The sequence below is a fragment of the Carica papaya genome, chromosome 2 (assembly GCF_054855325.1).
Source record: "Carica papaya isolate Zhongbai chromosome 2, ASM5485532v1, whole genome shotgun sequence".
Taxonomy (NCBI): Eukaryota; Viridiplantae; Streptophyta; class Magnoliopsida; order Brassicales; family Caricaceae; genus Carica; species Carica papaya.
In genome coordinates this window covers 15,400,012-15,409,702 of record NC_142310.1, presented here as the reverse complement: position 1 = coordinate 15,409,702, position 9,691 = coordinate 15,400,012, and positions in this window count along the sequence as shown.

Here is a 9,691-nt window from a genome sequence, read left to right as displayed (position 1 = left end):
AGCTTTTTATATTTGCTAGACAACTTGCACTGTATTTTATAAAAAAAATAAAAATTGAGAAGCAGATCTGATGACAATCAAGATATAGCTAATCAAACTAGGCCAAAAAAAAAGTTCAAGATCACTTGAGAATCCACGACCACATGAGGATTCATAACCATATGAGCTCGAGGGCTCACAACGACAAGGAAAAATATGGCCAATGATGTAAAAAACTCACAACCACCTTAAGAAAGAGCAAAAAGCAATCTAAGATGGGTTTCATGACCTCATGAGCAAAAAATGCCATGTTTTAGGCCTCATGAAGGATAAATGTCAAGGGATGGACTGTTCAATAAGCGATTCAAAATTAAAAACAATGTTTTTTTTTTTACTTTTACTATGTTTAGACTTAGTCTAAATTAGTTTTTAGTTTGTGCATGATTTTCTACTTTTAGTTGAAGCATATTTGCAGTAGCGCCGAGTATCTCTGTTTCTTTATTAAGTTCAGTTGAGATGTAATGCCTATAAAAAAATAACTTTGGTTATGAAAAATATCATAATGCAGAAAATAGTTTGAGTTCATTTTCTGTACACCAAGTGTTTGACAAAATTCCTCTTTTAATATCCTCATACGTGTTGGCTATAATATTTTATGCTTTACAGTGTTTAAGTTTCATTTCTTCCCCAACAGTGGTATCAGAGCAGGTTAAGAGTCAACAGGCCTTGTGACAAATAGAGAACCACTATGGCTTCAAATGGGAACTCATTGAGTATTGCACAACTAGCCATCCCCATTTTTGAATAAGAGATATAAGAGTTTTGGAGCATCAAAATAAAGACTTTATTCAAGTCTTAAGACATCGGGGACTTGGTAGAGAATGAGTTTGTTGATCTAGATGTGGAGAACCAGTTGAAGGAGAACGGAAAGAAGGATTTTAAAGCATTTTTCTTCATCTAAGAAGTTGTCCATGACACAATTTTCTCAATAATTATAGTAGGTACGACCTTGAAGCAAACATAGACAATTATACGAACTAAGTTTCAAGACTCATCAATGGTAGTAGCCCTAAAACTCCAAACTCTTCAATGAGTTTGAAACTTTAATCATAAAAGGTAATGAACTAATGCAATATTTTTTGTTTAGAGAAATGACAATAGTTCGTCAAATGAGATCATACAAAGACAAAATAACTGATCAAATTATTATTACAAAAATTTTAAGGAGTTTAACTCCCAAGTTTGATCATGTTGTACCTTTAATTGAGGAGTCTAAAGACTTTCTAATTTTTCCTTTGATGAATTGATGAGTTTTTTGTAAGCTCATGAACTAAGGTTGAACAGATCAATTGAAAAACATGAAAAGAAAGCATTTTAAGTGAAGGGGAAAACCTCCAATTCAAGAGAATTTGACTATGCAACAATAGGAAAAGGTCGGGGCAAAGGTGCAAAAAACCATGGTGGAGAAAGAAGCAAAGGTTTTAAACAAAGGCACTCCACTAATGAACAAAATGGCAACAAGAGTTTGACATACCACTGCCCACAAGGTAATGACGCCAATTCGAAAGCTAATATTTAACTATTTAAATTTATTTAAATACAACAAAATGGAAAATTTAATACATCCCTTATACAATACAAAAGTATACTGAGCCTCTAAGATCAATTGATAAAACTTATACAACATACTAGTTGATCTATAAATACATTATGGGCCTCTCAAAATTTCTCTTGGGCTCTCTACTAGTTCTGAACTGTATTCAGACCTGGTTCTGAATTGTATTCAGACTTGGTTCTGAATCTTGTGTTGGGTCATAATCTATGAGGAGGGGACATGGATTGGAGTGAGTTCCATAAACTCAATAAGGACAATAAAGTATTACATAAGTATGTATAGGGTTCTAAAGGTTCTTAATGTAATCGTTTATAAAGCAGGACTGATTCAATTAAAAATAAATAAATAAGTTAAAAACAGTTGAAAACTTCATAACAAAATTTCATATCAAATTTCTTTTAATAAAGTTCCTCTTTAGATCCTCTTACCTTAACCCATGGTTTTACTTATTTATTGATTCTTCCTGCTGACTATACTTATTGTCTTATGATTTACTATACTTATTAATTATGCTTCACACTTTATCTTAACATTAATCAAAATAAAACATTTTAACAGATCATCGTACGATGCTGCTTTTATCTAACATCAGGCATGTTTTTGCAATTGCCTAGTCCGCACAAGCATGCTTGTGCAGTTGCCTAAGGATCAAAGCATGCTTGTGTGGGTGAAGCATGCAACTAAGGAAATTAAATCCAAGACGGAGTCTTCCTTGTTCCTATTTCCATATGTGATTTTTATGGTTGATTTCTCAAAAGAATTCTGCAGTAACTTGAAGTCCAAAAGAAGATTAAAGCACATAAGAAATATAGTAAAAAGAAGGAGCCGCATCTAGATAATATTATATTAATTTTGAATTAATATTTTACTACTTAATTTTATTCTTATGAATATTTAATTATTATTTTAGGATTAAGATTAACTTAAGTCTAGATTTTAGGGAGAGTTTTAATTAAATTTAAGTGATTGTAATTATTTAGAATTATCCTCGTGAAAGCCTATAAAAAAACCTCACCTTAGGTTCTAATACACAACTTTTAGGAATTCAGAAATAAATTTTAATTTGTTTTTTTTCAACTAACTTTACTAGTTTGAGAGTGTGTGTGTAACGCCCCAAAAATCTTTGTGCTTAATTTTATTATAAAACCCCTAATTATTTGGGCCCTGAGGCCATTTGAATTCTTTAAATGTCATGTTTTGATTTTCGAATGAAATGGTTTGAAATTTATTTATGAATTTTTCATATTTGTTGGTTATTTAATTAAATAACTGTTTAAAATTATTTTAAAATTTGTTAAAAATGTTTAAATTAACTTAAAAAGGTTTCAAGAAAATCAGAGAAGAAAATAGTAGAAAAATCCTAACGAAAAAGCCTGAGGGAAGGCCTCCTCATTTGTGCGGGCCTTGCACGCTGCTTGTGCATGCGTGTGCATGGCCAGCCCAGGACATGCACGTATACGACTAGCCCCAAACAGCATAATCAGTTTGGGACATGCGCACACGGCCAGCCCGGGACCTGTGCCTGCTAGCACGTCCCATCTGCGCAGGGTGAGAGGTGCGGGGCTCTGCACGCCCTGTGCCCATGTCTGCGTGAGCAGGCCCTTTGCCAGCGCGTGCAGCAGGCACCACTGGCGCACAGTAGGCCTGCATGCGCAATAGGCTGGGGCTGAGTGCACTACCTCGGGCAGTGAGCGCCATCCCTTGGGGGACATGCGCTATCGATTGGGTGGCATGCCACTGTTGTTTAGATAGTGTGCCTCTGGCTTTTGCACTGCTGTCATGTCACCGTCGTCTCATCGGCCATCCATCAGTTGTGTCTGTTAGTTGTCGCGTAACATCAAATAACTTTTTTATTTTCTCTCTCCTCACAAGATTTTGCCACTTCGTGAAAATCTAATGGTCCCCATTTTCTATAGATAGGGACCCATCTTCACCATTTTCTTACCACTCTAACTTCATTCTTCCATCCACCAAAGAGTTCTAGAGAGAAAGAGAGAGCTAGAGTGATAAAAAAAAGAATTAGATGAGAGAAAGACGTATGAAAACTACAAGATTTTGGTAAAGAATTTAGTATTTAATTTTATATATTAAGGAGTATTGCTAGATTAATTTAATGGAATCTTAATTGGTTGGTTTCATTTTTGTGATTTACCATGATTATTATGTGTTAATACATATTTATATGAATGAATGTAAGCCGGTTAATTGCATGTTTAACTATAATAATTAATTTACATGTGATAAATGTTAATGCATGTTATATTGTATGATGACAAGATGAAGTAACGAAACATGATGCTATATCGTAAACATGAGATATATTTATGTATTTTGGCATTGCATGGCTTATAAATTGACACGGTTCGTTAGACTTTTTATCTTTGAGGGATTTCTATTTCTCCCTTATCTTATTTGAAAAGACATGAGAGGACCGCTCTCTGTGGATGACGGTGTACCCTCTAACGAGAATGGTGACACGATATAATTGTAGGGGTCACTTTTGGCAAAGTATAATCGTGATTAAAGTTTACATATATGACCATTGTGGTTGGCAAACCAATGGTCATATATTGTATCATGGTTTGGCAAACTGTAAATGTATTGTTTGTTTAAAAAGCCGCAAATTGCTGAAATAATATGAAATGAATTAGTCATTCTACATGGGTAGTCAGAAATCTGTATTGTCCTCAGTAGATGGAAGTTGAAACGACTTCGCGCAAAGAATAAAAAGGAAATAAAGAGCTTGTTATGATTTATTTAATTTTTTTTATTTTTAGCATAATTGATTTGATTGACATGATATGATTATTATATGATTGATTTGATGTTTTCTTTAATAAAGTAAATTATTTTCATAATTAATAAATGGACCCTTGACACGATTCCCGATTATAAGTAATTATGGTACTTCATTTTAATTTTAAATTACTTTTGAAATCTTAGTAATATTATTTGAATATTGGTTTCCATACTGAGTATGTGGAACTCACCCCCTTTCCATATCTCCCTTAAATGAGGACGATAATGAGGAACTGATCGTTGATCTATCCCTTGAGGCCTTCGAGGATCCTGTGGATCCATGAACCGTTATGAGTGCATATTTTGACCCGCACTTTGATGAGTCCATCTTTTGTAGAAACTTATAATTAATTTTATTTATGCCTCAGTATTGTAAGAATAGAACTCTATTATTATTTGTAAGGGATTGAAATATTTTATTTTGTTGAATACATTAATCTTATATGCACTCGTATCTATTTCTATATCTGACACCCTTATGCTGTAATTAGTATTTGGGATATCAAAGAGTGTTATTCAAGAAAAGTTATTTAAATCATCTTATTGAGCAGGGGAATCTGAATTGACTTATCAGGTAAGTGGTGATGTATTTTCTACTCATTTTAATTCCTAGTTACCTTGGTTTTCATTCAAATTATTGAATGTTGGTTCAAGTAGGGAGGGATTAATTAGGGAATTAAGTTTCTGTATGCTATTATATATGTGGGTTCATGATCAATGTGTTTTGATCTTGGAGTTCCCTTGTCATATTCCGTAACTTGAGTCGGGGATATATATAATAACTGAAGTCTGATTCATAAGTTAAGGTTCACCAAGCAAGAGACTAGATTTTGGCAACATATACGAAAGTCCCTCCGTGATATAAGACAAAATAGATTTCATATAATCAGATACAAATAGACTTAATTTCTTTCTTAGTCTTCCTTTTTTATAAGGCTTTGAAATTTTCTTATTTAATTTCTCCTATTGTTACCCTTTTATTTTTCTATTTTCTTTCCTGTTTACTCATAAAACTTTTAGTTCTTGATTTCTTTTACATTTTAAGTTATAACTATCCTTTCTTCTTAAAATTGTGAATTGTTTTCTTATTCTATCTATCTATTTATCTATTTATATATCTCTTTTTTTATTTTGAATTTATTATTTAATTTCCTTAGCTTCTTGTTTCAAAACCCATAAAAGTATACTTTGAGATAATTTTTAAACCTTTTTTCTTTAAATGCCCTTAGTTCGATTTGAAAAATCTTTTTCTTTTCAACACTTAGGTTATTCTTCCTTAATTCCTTTTAATTTAGTTTTGCCACCTCACTTTTAATTCTTTAATTCTTTTTAACATTTATCAACTTTTTCTAAAAAAATTCTATTTTCACATTAAGACTCTGAATTTTCGTAACTTGTTAACAAAACCATTTGAATTTATCAAAATCACTCATGAAGGCATGTTACGGCAGATACAACCAGCCAAGAAAGGCTTTCCTAGTGCTTTTGGGCACCTAGGACACTCTCACATGCGTAGACACAGCACCAGGCTGCACGTGTCTTCCTTTTTTCCTGGTGTTTTTGCGCTTGACAAAGCCAAACCGATTTACGAGTGGCATACTATGTGAACACAGTGAGTTAAGGCAGTTTTCTCAGCACATTAAGGCACTTGGAACACTCTCGCACGCACAGACACTGCACAAGGTTGCGCCTTTCTTCCTTCTTTAGTGCTTTGGTGCCTGACAGAGTGAGCGGGAAAAAGAGGCCTTTGCTCAACACACTCTTTTCTTCCTTTTCCCCTATTTTGCACTTGTTTATGCATAATAATCAGTTTTTCCTATCTATTACGTGAACACATGTTTAGTTAATCAAATGCAAGAATAAATACACAACTTTAAACTCATAAACACGTATACACACATCAAACATCAGAAACTTAAACTAAATGCATACTAGTTTTCAAACTGAATTACAAAATGAATATGAATCTATAAAACTAACTTGTGCATACTGATTATCTTACTAAACTGTTATTACCTCAAAGATGTTCTTGAAGTGCTAAATTGAGTAGTCCTGAAGTTTTAAATGCTCGGTAAAGCCTACAAGGAAACCTAATGGATGCATGTTGTGTTAGGCAACTTTTGGAGCTAAACCCATGGGATTTTCTTAAAGAAATCAGCCACTGTAGGTTTGTATAATTGGTCCTAATTAATCTCTACACTATCTAAGTTATTCTATTGAGATTTAAGCTAAAAGGTGATGTGATCCCAAACATAACAAATACTCAAGAGGATTGCGGCCACAAGAATGGTCATGGATGCGAGGATTCTCACAACTGTGAGGAGGCCTAATCTCACAAAGAAAAGGTCTTATATCTTTCCAAAGAGGAAACCACAAGTAATTCTTTTGGTTTCTTATTCTGTCTTAAATAAGAAAGTCCAAGAACATGGAAGATGGACTTGGGGAAATAAGAAAAAAAATCCAGTTGCCCTTTAGCCCAATTATAAGAAAGCAGGGTAAGAAACTCCAAAACACTTTCAATCTCTTGGTTGAGGAATGGATAAGAACTGAGCTAACTTGGAAAGCCCAAGAGAAGGCCCAAATGAATGCATCCAACCAAGGAGACTCGTGGACAACACATGTCACATATGTGATTCTTCTTTTTTACATGTACGGGCAACCACATGGGCGGGAAGGAACATCAGCACATGTGGAATCCTTTCCCATGTGAGGAGGCACACTAAGCTTGCGGAGGAACCTTGGCCACACGCAGGAGAGTGCATTTGTAGCACTAGAATATGCTTGTGAGGCTTATCCTCACCACACAAGCACACAAGTCATGTGCACTTGGCAGAAAGCTTCCATCGTGCACTTAACTCATGCAAACAACAAGCTTTGAGTCCATGAAGGACTTTTTTCCTTTTTCTTTATCCTCATATGAGTCGTATACTCCAAATAAAGAGGACTTCTACCCTAAATTGAAGCCTAAGAAAGGATAAAAGTGACATGGAGATTCAACCAAGAGGAGAGGGAGTCTTCTTCAAATAAATTAGTATTATTTTTATTAATTTATTAATGTTTTTAGATTAGAATTTAATTATTTTATTATTTTAATTAAACATCCTAGTCAAATTAAGTATAAGAGTTTAAGCAGGAATATATAACCCTACTTCTAGTCATATGAGGAAATTGAAGTCTAAAAAAAATTTCACCATTAGAAATTAAGACCTTTAATTAATATAAATGAAATAGGAAACTAAATAAGTTGAAAAGATTTGGAAAACAACATCAAAGAAATTGAGAAGCATAAGTTAGTTAGAGAAATAGATTAAATAAGCCATAGTAAGGTAAATATATGAAATAGTTTTAGAAATAGAGAATTTAGTTAAATTTAAAAATAAGGTATATAGCAAGTAGATAGAATACTGAGAGAAAATTTTGATGATGAAATAAAAAACTGTAAAGAATTAATAAGACACTTAATTCGTTAGTCGTGAATCGAGGAGAGGAGGGTGCGTATGTGGTTGAAGTTTAGTAGGTGTGGTGAATCTGCACATAGATAGCTATGTGAAACCTAATCTAGATGTGGATAGATATTTGTGAGCGTATGGGTCACCTAATAAACGTACCTGCTGTGGCCAATATGAGATTTGTGTGTGGGTGCTATCCATGCGATAGTGGGATCCTTTTCGTCTAGCTTCAATAGCGATATAACGGGCATCAAGCGATGGTAACCTAAATAAGCTTTAAAGGAATAACTAATGTGAAATTATATTTTGAGTGGAGTGATATGTGTGGGGGAGCAATCTAAATTGTATCCAATGGAGAGATTTATGTGTGTGAGAAAATTCATTTCGTTTTGAGAAAGATGTGAATCCATGTGTGTGTGTGTGCAAAATCTATATGTGTAAGACATATGTAAGAGAAAAGTTGGATAAACAAGAGAATGATATGAATAGTATATGTGAATAGAGAAAAGGAAAGAGTTAGATTAGGATTGAGAGGATTAGAATATGTTTCGTGTGTTGATTTATTTTATTATGTATTTTGATTGTAATGCCTTGTTTAATATTTATTTGATTATAAATATTACTATATTTTATGTATTGCGTGAATGTATGTAAGTCTCCGTTATTGAATCTTTTTTCTTACTGAACTCGTGAAGCTCACCCTAATTCACCCCCATCTAGATAAGATGAGATGAGAAATAAGTCCAAGATCAATAGACAATGATGAACAAACCTTGTTAGTTTCTATTTTAGATTTATAAATTAATTTGGATGCCTCAATTATTTGTAAACAAATAAATATTCTGTCATAAGTGATGTGTATTAAAGTGTAGTTATGCTACGTATTTAATATTTATCGAGTTTACTAGTTGGAAATATTGTGCAAACTTTCGTACCCATCGACATTAGGGTTTGGGCTATTACAAGAATTTTATTTTATTTTTCTTTTATTATTTTTTAAGGATTTGTATTTATTTAGAACTATCCCATAAAAAGCCAATATAAAGGTCTTTGCTCATAGGTTATAAACACACATTAAGAAGAATAAAATTTGAAGCTTTTTGCTTTCTTCAAGAATTAACTTTGCTACTTTCTTTCGCATCTTCAAGTTCTTCAGAAGGTAAAGAGCTTTTCAAAAGTCTTTGAGCCGAGTACTTGGGATCAACTTATCGGGTAAGTCCATGGCGTCTTTCTTTTCCTTATTTTTATTTTCTTTTTCTTTGTTTATACATGTCATTTAGGTAGGTGTATTCTGAATTGGGGGGGGGGGGGAGTCAATTAGACGATTAAGTTTCTATATTGCATGCTTTGGTGAAGGTTATAGGAGTTGATTCGATAATCCCAATACCCTCCCATGTCAAAAAGTTTAAGTAGGAATATGTAATCCTACTTTTAGTCTTATTAAAAATTTGAAGTCTATAAAAAGCCTTCACCAGTAGGCATGTAATCATAACTTACAACTTTCAATATTGAGATTAATAATACCTTTGGTTTATTTTCAAGTTAGCTTTTACTAATTTTGAGAGAGTGTTCTTCAAGAGTCTTCAAGCTAGAGAGCTTCAAAAAAGTAGTCTAGACGACTATACCCGAAAAAACTAAAGAGGTAAGGGGAAGAGGGTCGACTTTCCACATAAAACATGGCCTCTAGATGCTCTATTTTTTAGTCTCGAAGGTCTCACAGTTCTTTAGTCACTTGTCATGCACTCATGGGCTCTTCAGACACTCTTTTCGCGCTCGGCTTGCTCTTAATTTACTCTTAGGGGTCTTCTTTCTCTCTTGTGTATAAATAAATCCCTTATAAAGGGGAATT